Below are 14,843 nucleotides of genomic sequence, written 5' to 3' on the forward strand. Positions count from 1 at the left end.
TCCAGAAGATGGGCAGGGACTCAGCTGTCCTGACTTTAAGGGGACGTTTGTTCAACCATTGGGGTTCCAGGACAGAGAAGAGCTGTGCCTGGGCTGAGCAGGAGCTGGCCTCCCATAGGGGTGGGAGGGCGATGCGACCAGAGTTGAGTGAATGCCAACTAAAAACAGACACGTGGTAGAAAGTGAAAAAGCACAATCCAAGCATGTACATCATTGATGAAGAGGCAATCTAAAACCATGCAAAAGGCACATTTATCTCTGGTGTTGAACCTTATATTACCAGGTAGGAAGATTGGGAACACATTCCCAACCATTATGTGGTGAAGAGATGCTGTAACAAGTGCTGTGGGTTGTTTAATGACCTCTGAAAGTCAGGGTTTTGGTTTAACCTACCAGGGGTCATTTGGCTCCCGTTGACTATTAGAGCCCTACAACATCATTTCCACCGCAGCATCCGCTCCCCCATCCAGGTTGTAACGGGATTTGTCCTCCTCTCACGAGGAGTATGAGAGATCGGACCAATATGCAGCGCGGTACGTGTTCGTCATGTTTTAATGAACAAAATCACTGAACACGAAAATACAAAATAACAAATAGAAAGACAGAAAGGAAAACTGAAACAGTTCCGTGTGGAACACACAGACACAGAAAACAATCACCCACCAAAGACTGGTGGGAAAAGGCTACCTGAGTATGATTCTCAATCAGAGACAACTAACGACACCTGCCTCTGATTGAGAACCATACCATACCAGGCCAAACACAAAATACATCATAGAAAAACAAACATAGACTGCCCACCCCAACTCACGCCCTGGCCACACTAAAACAAAGACAAAACAATGGAACTAAGGACAGAACGTGACACAGGTACTACTGACTAGGCCTACAACAACTTTGCTTCAGGGAAAAGACAACAGAAGGATGTAGGGTGAGAACTACCTCATCCCCATACTGTTATTTATTTGCTCCTTTGTACCCCAGTATCTCTACCTGCACATTCATCTTCTGCACATCTATCACTCCAGTGTTTAATTGCTATATTGTAATTATTTCGCCACTATGGCCTATTTATTGCCTTACCTCTGTTATCCTACCTAATTTGCACACATTGCACATATACTTTTTCTATTGTATTATTGACTGTATGTTTGTTTATTCCATGTGTTACTCTGTGTTGCTGTTTGTGTCGCACTGCTTTGCATTATCTTGGCCAGGTCGCAGTTGTAAATGAGAACTTGTTCTCAACTAGCCTACCTGGTTAAATATAGGTGAAATAAAAAATATATATATATTATAGCGGACAAATGATCACATAGCGATCCATGCACAGATGGCACCTCATTTACACACAGAGACCCTTACACAATCAAATGATATGTATAGATGCCATTCTCACATTCTGGAGAATTGGTATGGGTCATTAAACTCCACTGAATGGCTGGAGATGTTATGTAAAGGGACCTGAAAGCTGCATGAGCACTTAGAAAGGATTTGATTCTTTAGACAGATGGACTTGTGGAGTTTCTGCTGTGATTTTCCGAGGCGACAAGATTCATTTGAGGTTTGACAAAGGGTCACTAAAGGCTATGTGCCTTTAGGTCTTTGATTAGGTCTGTTTTGATGGGGGAGGCTTTTCAATGGAGGATTTAGCAATGCTACCATACATTTCAATGGGTTACTACTTCTGTCCTACTTATTTGCCACCGTAGTACTTACTGGTGCTGTGTGGCAGGAGATCCCTAAATGCACACAGAGATACACACATTACTGTCCTTTTAAGCACAAAACATGTATACTTTTATTGAATCACCCACTTCCATCAACTTAAGGGACTCCAGAGCGGGGAAGATGCCAAAGAAAACTGACTGCAAATTGTCTGACTGAAGGATTAACTTTAGCCTGTCCAATGCCAGCTCGTTTCCATCTTCTGTAATAAAATAAAACATTGACGGGCATATACAGGAGTGTGTGGGGTTTTATTTAACGCAGAACTAGCAGCTGAAATGCAATCGGCAGGCTCACATCTAGCTATAGTGATTCAATTATTAGATGTGTCATACTCTGATGATTAAGTTTATCATTAACTCTCAGTCTCTGTCTGTCTGCGTGTCTGTGTACGTGTGTCTGTCTGTCTCACTGAAACAGCTGTTGATGGCTCATGTTCTGGGTTTACAGAGAAAACTGTGATGTAGTCTATGCACAAACCACAGCAAAAATGTAGGATAGCAGCTGTTTTGTACACATTGACACACATATATGTGGTCTTCGTGGGTTGTAAAAAGGAACTATTGTCAGAAAGCAGAAAAACCATAACAAAGACACAGGAATCTGTCCAAGCCCCTGGTTTAATATCTGTGTTCAGCTGTGTTGTACACACATCCTGGTATTGTTGTCTAAGCCTTAATGCTCTCTATCTCTGGTTAGCGTAGCTGCCAAGTTGTAATTTGCTTTAGATTACGAAGTGATGTTTTTCCTTGAGCAGGAACATGCTAGGACAAAGTCTGTCTCTGTAGTATATGACCATGTTTGTCCTAGAATAGGATTGTGTTCTGGTTGGTCTAGTGCAGGGATGGACAACTAACGGATAGCTTCAGATCAATTTCCAAAAACGGGTCCCCAACAAAAATAAATAAAGGAACTCAGTCGGGGTCTCAACTTCGAATCAAATCCAATTGTATTTGTCACATGCGACGAATACAACAGGTATTTGTCGCATTACAGTGAACAGTAACACCTTACAGTGAATTGCTTACTTACAAGCCCTTAACCAACAATGCCGTTTTAAGAAAATACCCCCAAAAAAGGAAGAAATGAAAGTCGGCTCGGGACGTGGTCCTCACTCCATTAATGTCCTAGTTCCTCCCCTTCGCGTCCTGGGATAATCCACCCTCGCCGCCGACCATGGCCTAATAGTCCTCACCCAGAACCCCACTGAACTGAGGAGCAGCTCGTGACTGAGGGGCAGCTCGGGACTGAGGGGCAGCTTGGGACTGAGGGGCAGCTCGGGGGGCAGCTCGGGACTGAGGGACTCGGGACTGGGGCAGCTCGGGACTGAGGGGCAGCCCAGGACTGAGGGGCAGCCCGGAACTGAGGGGAAGCCCAGTACGGAGAGAAAGCCCAGTACTGAGAGGAAGCACAGTACTGAGATGAAGCTCAGGTAGGTAGCCGGCTCCGATAGATCCTGGCTGGCTGGCGGATCTGGAAGATTCTGGTTGACTAGCAGATCTGGAAGATTCTGGTTGACTGGCAGATCTGGAAGAGACTGGTTGACTGGCAGATCTGGAAGAATCTGGTTGAATGGCAGATCTAGAAGATCATGGCTGACTGGCGGATCTAGCTGCTCTATGCAGACTGACAGCTCTGACTGATCCATGCAGGCTGACAGCTCTGACTGCTCCATGCAGGCTGGCAGCACCTTGCAGACTGGCAGCTCCTTGCAGACTAGCAGCTCCTTGCAGACTGGCAGCTCTGGCTGCTTCATGCAGACTGACAGCTCTGGCTGCTTCATACAGACTGACAGCTCTGACTGCTCCATGCAGGGTGACAGCTCTGACTGCTCCATGCAGGCTGACAGCTCTGACTGCTCCATGCAGGCTGACAGCTCTGACTGCTCCATGCAGGCTGGCAGCACCTTGCAGACTGGCAGCTCCTTGCAGACTAGCAGCTCCTTGCAGACTAGCAGCTCTGGCTGCTTCATGCAGACTGACAGCTCAGGCTGCTCCGAACAGGCAGGAGGCTCCGGCAGCGTTGTAGAGGAGGAAGGCTCTGATAGCGCTGAACAGGCGGGAGACTCCGACAGCGCAGGAGGGAAGGAAGGCTCTGAGAGCGCTGAACAGACAGGAGACTCCAGCAGCGCAGGAGGGAAGGAAGGCTCTGATAGCGCTGAACAGACAGGAGACTCCGGTAGCGCAGGAGGGAAGGAAGGCTCTGGCTGTGCTGAACAGGCGAGGCGCACTGACGGCCTGGTGCGTGGTGCTGGAACTGGTGCTACAGGATCGAGGACACGCACAGGAAGCCTGGTGCGGGGAGCTGCTACCGGAGGACTGGTGTGTGAAGGTGGCACAGGATGGACTGGACCATGAAGGTGTACTGGAGAGCCTGAGAGCAGGACTGGCACAGGACGTGCAAGGCTAGGTAGGTACACAGGAGGCCTGGTGCGTGAGGCTGACACATTTTTCACCAGCCGACTAACACGCACCTCAGGACGAGTATGGAGCGCTGACCCAGGTGCCATTAAATCCCGACACACTCCGTCGGACGAATATCGTACCTATAGCACCATACTAGCAACTCCCTCATTACTCTCTCATCCACTTTCCCCATTAACTCCTTCACAGTCTCTGCTTCGCTCACCTCTAACACCGGCTCTGGTTCTGGTCTCCTCCTTGGCTCCTCACGATAAACAAGGAGAGTTGGCTCTGGATAGACCGGACCGTGCAGGCGCACTGGAGCTCTTGAGCACCGAGCCTGCCCAACCTTACCTGGCTCGATGCCCACTCTAGCCCGGCCAATACGAAGGGCTGGTATGAACCGCACCGGGCTATACACCCGCACTGGAAACACCGTGCGCTCCATAGCATAACACGGTGCCTGCCCGGTCTCTCTAGCCCCCCGGTAAGCACAGGGAGTTTGCGCAGGTCTCCTACCTGGCATAGCCATACTCCCTGTAAGCCCCCCCCCCCCAATCATTTTTTGGGCTGCTTTTCTGGCTTCCTTGCCAACCGTGTTCCCTCGTATCGTCGGCTCCTATCTCCGGCTGCCTCTGCTCTCCTTAGTGCCTCCACCTGTTCCCATGGGAGGCGATCTCTTCCGGCCAGTATCTCCTCCCAAGTGTAACAACCTTTGCCATCCAACACGTCTTCCCATGTCCATTCTCCGAATAAATAATCCTCCTTTCGCTGCTCATGCTGTCGCTGCCATGTCTTTCTCTTCGACTCCATTCTCATATAGCCCTCTTCGCACTGCTCCAGCGAATCCCAGGCGGGCTCCAGCACTCTCTCTGGGTCGACCGCCCACCTGTCTATTTCTTCCCACATCGTATACTCCATGCCTCTGCTGTCCATAACGTCCTCCCTTCGCTGTTCAAGCTGTCGCTGCCTGTTAACATGCTGCTCGGCCCGTGTGTGGTGGGTGATTCAGTAACGCCGTTCTTCGTTTGTCGAAAGAAAGTCGGACCGAAATGCAGCGTGGTGGTTACTCATGTCTGTAATGAAGAAAAACGGAACTATACATGAAATAACTAATAAATACAAAAACAACAAAACGGAACGTGAAACCTAATTACAGCCTATCTGGTGAAACTACACAGAGATAGGAACAATCACCCACGAAATACAAAGTGAAACCCAGGCTACCTAAATACGGTTCCCCATCAGAGACAACAAGAATCACCTGACTCTGATTGAGAACCGCCTCAGGCAGCCAAGCCTATACTAGACACACCCATTTAACATTTACATTTAAGTCATTTAGCACACGCTCTTATCCAGAGCGACTTACAATCAACCACAATCCCAATGCCTACAAAAACCCCAATATGACAATACAATAACCCCATGTCACACCCTGGCCTGAACAAATAATAAAGAAAACACTAAATACTAAGACCAAGGCGTGACAGTTAGTCACTCTCACTCATATCAAATTAACATGGCAAAAAGCATGCGAAATGCACAGAATTGCAGGAAATTTGCTTTAAATTGCAAAAAATACCCTGATGACAAAATGTATAAAATTGCAAGAAATTAGCTGCAAAACTGCAAAATGTTTCTCTCTGCATGATTAGTTGAATTGAATGACATTTGTCATCAAATGTATATATGTTCTCTCTGCCCAATGGCGAAATGTGTAGAATCGAAGAAAACTTGCTTTAAAACGGCAACATTTTCTCGAATGGCAAAATACAGTGTCAAGAAAAAGTAAGTGAATCCTTTGGAATTACCTGGACTTCTGCATCATCTGAACTGATCTCCATCTAAGTCACAGCAATAGACAAACACAGTCTGCTCAAACTAATAACACACAAACAATGATACGTTTTCATGTCTTTATTGAACACACCGTGTAAACATTCACAGTGCAGGGTGGGAAAAGTAAGTGAACCCTTGGTTTTGATAACTGAATGATCCTCCTTTGGCAGCAATAACCTCAACCAAATGTTTCTGTAGTTGCGGATCAGACCTGCACAACGGTCAGGAGGAAGTTTGGACCATTCCGCTTTACAAAACTGTTTCAGTTCAGCAATATTCTTGGGATGTCTGGTGTGAACCGCTCTTGAGGTCATGCCACAGCATCTCAATCGGGTTGAGGTCAGGACTCAACACAGAAGTTGAGTCACCACTACAGAAGGCATATATTTGTCTGTTGAAGCCATTCTGTTGTTGATTTACATCTGTGTTTTGGGCCGTTGTCCTGTTGCATCATCCAACCTCTGTTGAGCTTCAATTGGCAGACAGGTAGCCTTACATTCTCCTTCAAAATGTCTTAATAAACATGGTAATTCATTTTTCTGTCGATGATAGCAAGCTCTCCAGGCCCTGAGGCAACATAGCAGCCCCAAACCATGATGCTCCCTCCACCATACTTTACAGTGGGGATGAAGTTTTGATGTTGGTGCGCTGTGCCATTTTTTTCTCCACACATAGTGGTGTGTGTTCCTTCCAAACAACTCAACTGTAGTTTCATCTGTCCACAGAATATTTAGCCAGTAGTGCTGTGGAACATCCAGGTGCTCTTTTGCGAACTTCAGACATGCAGCAATGTGTTTTTTTTGGACAACAGTGGCTTCTTCCGTGGTGTCCTCCCATAAACACCATTCTTGTTTAGTGTTTTAAGTATTGTAGACTCGTCAACAGAGATGTTTGCATGTTCCAGATATTTCTGTAAGTCTTTAGCTGTCACTAAGTTCTTCATAACCTCATTGAGCATTCTGTGGTGTGATCTTGCAGTCATCTTTGCAGGACAGCCACTCCTAGGAAGAGTAGCAAGTGCTGAACTTTCTCCATTTATAGACAATGTGTCTTACCACGGGCTGATGAACATCAAGGATTTTAGAGATACTTTTGTAACCCTTTCCAGCTTTATGCAAGTCAGCAATTCTTAATCTTGGGTCTTCTGAGATCTCTTTTGTTCGAGGCATGGTTTACAAGGCAATGCTTCTTGTGAACAGCAAACTCAAATTTTGTGAGAGTTTTTTATAGGGCAGGGCAGCTCTAACCAACATCTGCAATCTCGTCTCAATGTTTGTACTCCAGGTTAGCTGACTCCTGACTCCAATTAGCTTTTGGAGAAGTCATTACCCTAGGGGTTCACATACTTTTTCCAACCTACACTGTGTACTGTATGCTAGAATGATGTATTCAATATAGACAAGAAAAATACAATAATTGATGTGTTATTAGTTTATGCAGACTGTGTTTGTCTGTTGTTGTGACTTAGATACAGATCAGATCCAATTTTATGACCAATTTATGCAGAAATCCAGATAATTCCAAAGGGATCACATACTTGTTCTTGCCACTGTATGTAGAATTGCAGGAAATGAACATTAAACTCTACCGCCAGGACGGGACCAGTAAAAAAGTGTGCCCGCAAGGTGTGGGGGTCTCTCAACCAGATGTCACATAGGGCCCCTAAAAGGCTAGAGCCAGCCCTGGTTAATGCTATAATGCACTTAAGAGAGTTAAGTAGTTTAACTGCAGAAATAAATTGATTGCACAAATAAGTTGACTTCATGTGTGGGTCTGGATGTGGTCATGCAGACCCATCAGCCAATGCGGCCCTTCATGATGAGTTTAGATTTTTTTTGTGGGCCCCACCCCCATCAAAGTTGCCCATCCCTGGTCTAGTGTGCGTGTGTATTTTAGTGTTGTGTGTAGGTGGTACACAGTCCTGCTGAGTCTACAGCTGGTATTAATTTGTACAATGGGAAACAGAAAGGAAAACGCCGCACACTGCTGATTATGCTCCCAGGTGACATTTATTTACAACGTTTCGACCCCTAGGTCTTCATCAGCCATCCATATCCCAGGTGAGGGGGGGGTCCTATATATAGTGGCAGTACTCAGTGACATCACTTCCTGAAACAGGAGGTAAAACATGTATAACATAGCCTCACAATATTAACTTTCAATGTTCCAAAATATATGGTTATACACAGGGAACGTGTTAAATATGTACAGTAATATACATACACATACAATATTCAATCTGGAATATACCTCATTATCTGACTATTAACAAAATATGTCTGGTTTGTTGTGTGTTGTTTAGTTTAGTTTCCTCCTTGCTCTCCCTCCCCCTCTCTTGCTCTCCCTCCCTCCAGCGCTATTTGTCTATCCCTGTATGGGAAACAGTCCAAGCCTCTCCCAGTCTCCCTCCCTCCCAGAGCAGGTTAAGCCACTTTTCTGTCTACCTTTGCTCTGGCCCTGCCCTTCTCTGCCACTTCCTGGTCACCTGGACCAGCTTCCAGATGTTAGCAGCCGGCTCTGGGTCATCACAGCACATCCACAACTCTCTGACTCTGTTCTGTCCTGTTCTCTATCCCAGAATTCCCCCAAGACCGGCAGCAACCTAACATTTCCTTACTTACACATTTCCTAACTTACCTAACTCCACCAGCCAATCAACAGGTTCTGTGACCGGGACATTTCCTTACTGAACTCCACCAGCCAATCAACAGGTATTGTGTTCACCTGCAGTTCATACTTTCTCCCTCCCTCCATTCCCCCTCTCCCTCTATGGCTCTTTGACAGATCTAGAGTTACACCCTTTCCTAAGTATTACCTGAACAGGTGAAGCCGCTTTGCCTGAAGTGAACGTTGCTCTGTGAGTACTACAACAAACTCTGTGATCAGAATGTATGACTGCTACCTATCTACACAGCTCTGAAGGTTAACAGTAAGTAGAATAAGTCTACTTGACAGTCTGTCTATTGTCTCATACTTCTGTTTGGGTATTTGCATTCATGAAAGTAATTTGAATGCTGTTTGCAGTGTGTGTGTGTGTGTGTGTGTGTGTGTGTGTGTGTGTGTGTGTGTGTGTGTGTGTGTGTGTGTGTGTGTGTGTGTGTGTGTGTGTGTGTGTGTGTGTGTGTGTGTGTGTGTGTGTGTGTGTGTGTGTGTGTGTGTGTGTGTCAGACATGTTCTCTTCCCTATAATTGTCCTGTCTCTGTAAGTGTCTGTACAGTAACTTATCCATATGATCTGTTATGAGCCTCTGAGTGTAACTCTGTTCTGATCCAGACAGACTGAGCCATTAGAACCACTCCATTCAGCTCATTGGCTGCCTGCTTCTCTCCTGTCCTCTGAGCTCTGCTGTTCCAGACAGTAGACTTAATGGACAGGGTGTAGAGAGGGCATTGATTACCATAGTCTGTGTTTTAATCTTAAATCATGTTTGATAGATTTCTGGATCTGGGAAGCTTATTTGCTAATATCTAATTGTTTGTTTAAGTGTGGTATTAGACGTCACGGTACACACAGTGCCCTCTAGGCTGGAGCTCCTTAGAGCACAACCACCTGGCTGGATAATGATGAAGCAATTACTTTCCTACAGTACGCATATTACATAACTAGCACACATTATGTTAAATAGTCTAACCTTCATGAACTGACTTTAGGGGGGTAACACAAAAGTTGCATGTTCGATTCTCATCAAGGACAACTTTAGCATTTTAGTTACTTAGAAACTTTGCAACTACTTACTAATTTGCAGCTACTTAGCAGGTTAGCTAACCCTTCCCCTAACCCTAAACATGTAACCTAACTCCTAACCTTAACCCTTACCTTAACCCTAACCTTAACCCTAACCTTAACCCCAAACCCTAACCCCTAGCCTAGGTAACGCTAGCTGCCTTGCTAATGCTAGCATTAGCTACCTAGCCACCTTGCTAATGTTAGCCACAACGTATTGTAAATTCATAACATATTGTACATATTGCAATTTGTAGCATATCATATAAATTGTAATTAGTAACAAAATATCCTAAAATGGATGATGGACATCCACAAATTAAGACATACCATACGTAACATATCATACAAATGGAGAGAGACAAATGGTATGTTTACTATGTTATGTCTACCCCTTAGTCCAGGTTGATACACTTGATATGGGTACACACATCAATATTACACAAAAACTAAACCATGTGTGAAGTGTAGGGTTGAAACAAAAAAAACTTTGAATAAATTCCCTGTTTTTCCCCCAAAATTCCCGGAATCAGGAGGGAATGAGCAGGAAATCTGGGATCTTCCAACCAGGATTTCTGGAAAAACAGGGAATTTATTGAATTATGCAACCCTAGTGAAGTATGTGGTTGTGTTGACAGGAGGTGTTGACAGGAGGTGTTGACAGGAGGTGTTGACAGGAGGTGTTCACAATGTATTGACTGGGTATGTTGACAGGCTGTTGACATAGTATGTTGAAAGAAGGTGTTGACAGATGGTGTTGACAGGGTTGTGACAGAAAGTGTTGACAGGTTGTGTTGACAGGTTGTGTAGATAGGATTTGTCAGTGGTTCCCAAACTAGGGGTCGCGACCCCACGTTGGGTCGCCTGATATGAAAATTGAGGGAGATTTTCAAAATCCTGCAAAAAACTAAATATATACAAAAGAATGTATATATTATAATATCGTCTTAGTAACTCAAAATCATTGTAATGTGGCTAACCTTAAAAATGAAAATGATTCAAATCTAAAATATCAAATTCAACCAGAGAGAGCCCTTAGATCATGGGAAACGTTATTGTTGCACTTGAATCATTCCCACGGTGAATGGCTAGGCCTGCTACGCTATGAAACCACACACTATTGCAGAGACTTTGATATTTTACTGGCCACAATTGATATAGTAAAAACAATGGCAGAGGCACAGAAACCCACATCAATATTTTTGTCAGATATTCATGCTATTGCTAGTAATCAAGAGGAAACTGACTGAACAACTTGAAAACTCCCCAGTTTATGATCTCCAATGGACGATAGCTGTGAGGGCCGAGATGCCCATGCATTGACTTTTGTTCGCTATAGATGTTGGACATGCTATTCAGGAGGACATATTGTTCTGTTTCTCGATTCCTGAGCTTGAAACAGCACAGGGGATGTTTAGTGTGCTGTGTGGCTATATTTACAAAAAACAGATTCCATGGGACTGAATGGTGTGCTTTTGCACAGATGAGGCTCCATCTATGGCTGTGCGGCAGGCAGGACTCTGTACTCTAGTTATGAATGTGTCTCCCTCTGCCATATGGACGCATTGTATGATACACTGAGAGCAACTGGAAGCAAAAGATCTGAGCACAGATCTCAGACATATACTGCAGCAGGCAACTTCGATTGTAAGCTACATCAAACCACATCCACTGCACACACACCGGGTTGCAAAATGATGTGGAGATATGTGATCAGAACATGGCAATGTTCTCTTTCACACCAAGGCTGGTTGGTTATCGAGGGGGAGAGTTGGAAAGATGTTTCGCACTGAGAGAGGAGCTGTTGTCATTCACAATGGATGTGAAAAAAAACTGTTTGACTTTTTGTGTAATGAAAAGAAAATGTGTTTCCGTGCTTATGTCAGAGATATATTTGGGAAAGTGAACGGACTGAATGCAAGCATACAAGGGAAATACAAAAACATTCTACAGATTAGTGACCCGAATCAGTGGATTCAGAGGAAATCATTCATTAGCTGTTAATTTGTAAAAAATGTATACATGGTTGGGTTTTTCAAAAAAATTCTGATATCAAAATGGTGTCCTGGGCTAAAAAAGTTTGAGAACCCCTTGAGTATGTTGACAGTGTGTGTTGACAGGGTGTGTTGACGGGATGTGTGTTCATGTGTTCATGGAGTCTTGTTCTCAGTGTGAATATAATTGATATTGTCCTTGTATCTTATCTTATTCCCATTTTCTCTCTCTGTACAATTGCTTTGTTTGACCTACAGTCTCCTTGTGTGTCCCTTAACCTCAACATGTCATGATTATCTGCAGTGTGACACATTAATTATTAATTTGGCTGTTTATTAAAAATCAGCTTTATGATCACCGGATTTCATCATGGGGCACAAGTGGGTTTCTATGTTATTACCACGGTGCCCCTCTCTGATATTGCTGCTCTGAGCATGTGTGTTTGGTGGAGGAACACAGGGCTGTGGAATGCTCTGCCTGTGACAAACATGTCGGAACAGCCCTGCCTGCCTAGCTCAGACAACCCACTGAACCTACCGGCCTGGGAACCTACATACCATAATCTGGCTATGTGAGCTGTTAACTCCTTGAAGAACCAGGTATAGGTTAGTAGAGAAGCAGTACAGTAAATGAGACCTTCATTATGTCCACTGTAGCATGCACATTGCACTCATGCTGTTCCATTCCACATGACATACACATAGTTACATGTCACAGGATACTCTGACCCCCATGTGCTGTATATGTCTACAGTTTGTTTCTGCGTGGGTGAGGGACAGGGTGTGTTTTTTATGGAACTGTAATTGGTGTGCTTTTGAAAGGTTTAGATTTGTCAGGTCAACGCAGGTTTTTGTGCATTAGTGTCACTGCCGTTTGTTGTGCTAGCAGGATGTGCATTAGTGTCACTGCCGTTAGTTGTGCTAGCAGGATGTGCATTAGTGTCACTGCCGTTTGTTGTGCTAGCAGGATGTGCATTAGTGTCACTGCCGTTTGTTGTGCTAGCAGGATATGCAATAGTGTCACTGCCGTTTGTTGTGCTAGCAGGATGTGCATTAGTGTCACTGCCGTTAGTTGTGCTAGCAGGATGTGCATTAGTGTCACTGCCGTTAGTTGTGCTAGCAGGATGTGCACAAGTGTCACTGCCGTTTGTTGTGCTAGCAGGATGTGCATTAGTGTCACTGCCGTTTGTTGTGCTAGCAGGATGTGCATTAGTGTCACTGCCGTTAGTTGTGCTAGCAGGATGTGCATTAGTGTCACTGCCGTTTGTTGTGCTAGCAGGATGTGCATTAGTGTCACTGCCGTTTGTTGTGCTAGCAGGATGTGCATTAGTGTCACTGCCATTAGTTGTGCTAGCAGGATGTGCATTAGTGTCACTGCCGTTTGTTGTGCTAGCAGGATGTGCATTAGTGTCACTGCCGTTTGTTGTGCTAGCAGGATGTGCATTAGTGTCACTGCCGTTAGTTGTGCTAGCAGGATGTGCATTAGTGTCATTGCCGTTTGTTGGGCTAGCAGGATGTGCATTAGTGTCACTGCCGTTTGTTGTGCTAGCAGGATGTGCATTAGTGTCACTGCCGTTTGTTGTGCTAGCAGGATGTGCATTAGTGTCACTGCCGTTAGTTGTGCTAGCAGGATGTGCATTAGTGTCACTGCCGTTTGTTGTGCTAGCAGGATGTGCATTAGTGTCACTGCCGTTTGTTGTGCTAGCAGGATGTGCATTAGTGTCACTGCCGTTTGTTGTGCTAGCAGGATGTGCATTAGTGTCACTGCCGTTAGTTGTGCTAGCAGGATGTGCATTAGTGTCACTGCCGTTAGTTGTGCTAGCAGGATGTGCATTAGTGTCATTGCCGTTTGTTGTGCTAGCAGGATGTGCATTAGTGTCACTGCCGTTTGTTGTGCTAGCAGGATGTGCATTAGTGTCACTGCCGTTAGTTGTGCTAGCAGGATGTGCATTAGTGTCACTGCCGTTTGTTGTGCTAGCAGGATGTGCATTAGTGTCACTGCCGTTTGTTGTGCTAGCAGGATGTGCATTAGTGTCACTGCCGTTTGTTGTGCTAGCAGGATGTGCATTAGTGTCACTGCCGTTAGTTGTGCTAGCAGGATGTGCATTAGTGTCACTGCCGTTAGTTGTGCTAGCAGGATGTGCATTAGTGTCACTGCCGTTTGTTGTGCTAGCAGGATGTGCATTAGTGTCACTGCCGTTTGTTGTGCTAGCAGGATGTGCATTAGCTGCATTAGTTTACATTATCATAGGAGTATGGGACACGTTTACAGAGCTACACACTGGTAATACTGCAGACATTAAAATGCTGACAGTAACACACAAGTTGTCAAAAGGTTGTTTTTCAACCAGAGCCATAAGGAAAAGAGCTGAGTAAGCACTGGATTGTATCCTTACTAACTCATCAACTCACACTGTATCACACGGTCATTGGAGATACACACTGACCAATGTGTGTGTGAGACTTTGTGCATTGGATGATTGTCTGCGTAATGTGTACGGTATGTGAGCCGTTTGTATTCATGAGTCATTGGATTAAGTCTCGTATGAGTGGCTCTGGCCTCCGTCTACATTTAATGGTTTCCTTATGCCATCGTTCATCGTCTTTCCTCCCTGAATGTTGGGCAAAGGTTACCCTGGTTACACAAAGGACTTGTCTCTACAAAATGGATGATTTCATTAAACGTGGCCAATGAAAGCCAATGAAGGAAGTCCAATCAAACTGATTACTTTAGAAAGGCTGAGGCTTAATTTCTCTTTCTTATGAATCGTGTAGGCCTGGTTATTGGATGGCTGGTGAGGTGGGCGTTTAGCCTGGTCACGTTTCAGCCTGTCATAGCCATCAGCTGTGTGTCACTCTCTATTTCCCTCCACAGCAGGTTAGAGCAGAGTGGGTTGGAGCTCCCCGGGGGTGTGTTGTCACTGAGGATTAACATTGAGATAATGATCTCTGGGAGGTGTTCCCGGGCACGGGTGTGTCTCCTCTTAGTGCTTTGTTGCGTGTGTGTGCCGGCATGCATGCGTATGTGTGTGTATGTGTTTGTGAATGTAAACCTCAGAGATTGTACTGTTTTATTACACAAAGGCATTGCATTGGTTAATGAGTTCCAGATACTGCAGAGGACTCTGAATGATTGTTCTGCTGCCATTGTCTG

At 45.1% G+C, this 14,843-nt stretch overlaps 1 protein-coding gene across 5 annotated transcripts in view; it reads left to right on the plus strand.

The window, feature by feature from the left end:
* Positions 1–8,513: 8,513 nt before the first annotated feature.
* LOC123996819 (E3 ubiquitin-protein ligase LNX-like) overlaps positions 8,514–14,843 on the plus strand; it is a 98,198-nt gene continuing 91,868 nt past the window's right edge. For 2 of the 5 annotated variants that reach the window (XM_046300558.1, XM_046300562.1), the window contains exon 1: positions 8,773–8,901. The gene's annotated coding sequence lies outside the window, so the exon portion shown is untranslated. Of the gene's footprint in view, positions 8,684–8,772; positions 8,902–14,843 lie in introns of those variants that run through there. The other 3 variants (XM_046300561.1, XM_046300560.1, XM_046300559.1) reach the window with 3 other exon arrangements.

This window comes from Oncorhynchus gorbuscha, linkage group LG15 (genome assembly GCF_021184085.1).
Source record: "Oncorhynchus gorbuscha isolate QuinsamMale2020 ecotype Even-year linkage group LG15, OgorEven_v1.0, whole genome shotgun sequence".
Classification (NCBI taxonomy): domain Eukaryota; kingdom Metazoa; phylum Chordata; class Actinopteri; order Salmoniformes; family Salmonidae; genus Oncorhynchus; species Oncorhynchus gorbuscha.